The 3,225-nt window shown below is 38.4% G+C and overlaps 1 pseudogene; it reads right to left on the bottom strand.

Moving 5' to 3' along the window:
- Nucleotides 1-1,617: 1,617 nt before the first annotated feature.
- On the bottom strand, nucleotides 1,618-2,304 carry LOC122323865 (annotated as a pseudogene).
- Between the last annotated feature and the right edge of the window lie 921 nt (nucleotides 2,305-3,225).

The raw sequence follows: 3,225 nt of genomic DNA, 5'->3' as shown, positions 1-3,225 counted from the left end.
ATGAAAATGGTTATACATTCTCTCATGCACTGGTGTTCTTGTGACATTCCAGAGTCATGTGGGTAAATCTGGACAAGTTGAGACAGAGTTGAGCAACATTAGAAGACTCAGAGTACTAAAGGAGGTCACTGCGCCCATCATAAAGGAGAGGGGTGGTGGGTGTGGTGTGCTGTTTCGTGCATTCAGAGATGTGTACACTGTTACAGAGTTGGATTCTCAAGCTATGCATGGAAAACAATTTTGACAGCATACGACCTGAGTATGACGTAGTGCGGATTGAACTCATATATGGGCATTTCCCGAAGCACAAGCCTGAGCAGACATAGACCAGAGAGAAGAAGAGATCTCGCCTTGGTTTTGCTTTCTGGTTGGTTTACCAAGCACGGGCCTCGCTTGGAAGAATGTCTCTAAACAAATGTGTTTTTGAGTTGTAAAGAAAAGATAACATTTTAAAGCTTTCCCAAAGGGTCCTCATGTTACTTGAATAGCGTATGCACTTTTTTGGCAGAGGCAGCGAAGGAGTTTCATAAATTGTTTATTTGATATTTAAAAAACTAGGCCCAGTTTGACGCTGTATTTGGCGCATTGTTTGATACTGAAAGATTGCGTTGTCCCAGCAATAAAAATCCCGGTCATGATTCAGAACTGCAGGCGGGAAATGAAACCACATTAAGTCCATGTGTTTTGTTAGTGATTGGTGCTCAAATGCTCGTTATTCTTTAGCTTCAACCAGTCGCAAGCATTCTTTTTTCGGAGAGAATCGTAAAGCTGCATTCTTCAATTTATAATTATGATAAAACGACTTTTTGGAGATATGAGGATGCAAAAGTTACTCTATAGTCACTCAAGATTAACATGAAGATTGAGGTGAAACTGTGTGTATGCCCCCTTTAAAGACGTGACAACTTTGTGCACTTACTATCTATAAAAGGTCAGATCAGAAACCTTTGTTATGGAGAACATCACGGTTTACATATTTTGAATACGCATCTGAATTGAATCAGATATCTGTGACTTCTTCAACAAAACACTGGCCAGTTTACTTAATTATATCACGTTAATAAATGTAAATCTTGTCAGATTCCTGTGAATTGCAACTGTGATATTTCAAATAAAATATGGACAGATATGGGTACTTATATTGCTGATTTATGTACTATTAAATACTAAGGACAAACACAGCATAAACAAGGACAAACACAGTATACAGGACAAATAGCCTGAGACACTCTTGCTTTTGAAAACACCAGATTTACGTAAACAATATTACAATAATACACACACACACATACACACACAAAAAGCTAACAAGTTCAGTGCAGTCCAGCTCTCTGTGTATCTTTTACCAGTATTTGTGGATGAGCTCAGACTTAAGAGTAGCTCCACTCTAATGACTTATCATTTTCCATTTAAATGATTATTTACCAGAAACAAAATCGTACCATTGAAATATCTATATTATTACCAAGATCTGCTGTGTTCTTATCGGTGTTCATTGTGCTAGATTGAGTCTGACCATAAGTACACGGTTCTCAGTCCTTCTCCCCAGTTGCCGCCGCCTTCGCTTTTTTAAAGTTGCTGAGATTCTGGTTTGATGAAGCTGTAGAGATCCACTCCTTATGTAATTGGGCTTTGCCATAAGTTCCTGCTGTTTGCGCAGATACTTGCTAACTTTTTGATCACCAGATAGAATATCTCACAGATACACATGAAGATGCACAATCAAGAAGTGACCACCATAAAGAGAGTGAAGATTTTCTTCTCTGTAGGACGTGAGATGTAACAGTCCACTGTATTTGGACAAGGATCCACAGTGCATTTGGTGAGCGTTTGGCATGTCAGAATTTATAAACGACGTACAAAATGTAGAGAGGAAGCCTGCATCAAAGCCAGCTTTAAACACCAGGCTGAGTATGTAGGTGTACCACAGCCTCTCCGCTTTTTCCTGGGTTGGCGTACAGGTGTTCGCCTCGTGGACTCTGTGTACCTTTGATCCTTCATTTCCACGATACTTGACGCGAGCGATCACCATGAGAGACGGGCAAGTGGCACAAAATGATCTGGAGGGCCCACAGGACAGATGTGGGAGATGGGGAAAAAAAGTTGTCATAGCAAAACGTTAGCGCAACCCGGCTGGGCGGTGTTGCAGATGAAGTCTTTTGTTCATCGCTCCACACCTGCTGAACAGCCACCACAAACACCAGGATCCGAGAAGACAAACACCGCAGAGAGCCAGACACGGCCAAAGACTGTAGAGTATTGGCTAACCCACCAAGCAAGACCTTCAAGGACAACCCAGTTCATGTCTGCCACCCCAAACAGATGTCTTACTCATACCAGGATGTTAATCCTAAAAAAAAAAAAATTAATTCAGTGGCAGTATCTGGGACAGGAATGCACAATAATCATATCGGTTTTAGAAGTGCGTGTAAAGGTCATCTTTATAAACCATAATAAATAAATTCTGGTTAATGTAATATTTGAAAAATATTAAAATGAATATCCATGTCATGCTTTAAAACAAGTAGTATTTAGTTTTGCAAATAATAATTATGGAATATTACATATTACATATCGGTGCATCTAATCTCGAACCAGGCTTGACTGCCTTAATGCAGATTTCAAATGTAATGAAAGCAAATTTGATGGTTTGATGAAGTTATTGAATGGTGAGAAATAGTATGTAAAACAAAACATTTATATTATCTTTACTTTTTATAAATTAAGCTCTAACTCAAAAATTCCAAAATTTCCCTGCCTTGTACTTTTGGTTTCTTGTTCTATTGTTTTTATTATAATGAGAGGTCTCTTTTTGTTCAGAATCACAATGGCCTATTGGCACACTGCTGTTTATCTTTTTGAGGATCATGGAGCAATAAATAACTTTAAATAATAATTAGCTATTTTATATGTGCGTGGGTGGGTGCCTTCTTCTTGAGAGGCTTTCATTTTCTTAAACTTTGTCAAAGCTTTTATGGCGCCACATGTTAATGCCTTGTCAGGAAAGCGCAAAATAAGTAATATGTAGTGTAGCCAGTGCTTATCTATTTCAGTTCTACTTAGTTTTTATCTGTTCAGAGCCTTTTACAGTGGTCCATCAGTCTTTTCATTAAAAAGCGAGACATTTGCAGCTTGTAATTTGTAAAGGTTGGAATACACTACACAGTTTTTATTCAATTATTTATTTACAATCTAGAAGTTTATGCTATAATAAAAGTCACAGTC

The sequence above is a fragment of the Puntigrus tetrazona genome, chromosome 19, assembly GCF_018831695.1.
Source record: "Puntigrus tetrazona isolate hp1 chromosome 19, ASM1883169v1, whole genome shotgun sequence".
Taxonomy (NCBI): domain Eukaryota; kingdom Metazoa; phylum Chordata; class Actinopteri; order Cypriniformes; family Cyprinidae; genus Puntigrus; species Puntigrus tetrazona.
The sequence above is the reverse complement of the archived record's forward strand: the minus strand, read 5'-3'. Positions and strand labels throughout refer to the sequence as shown.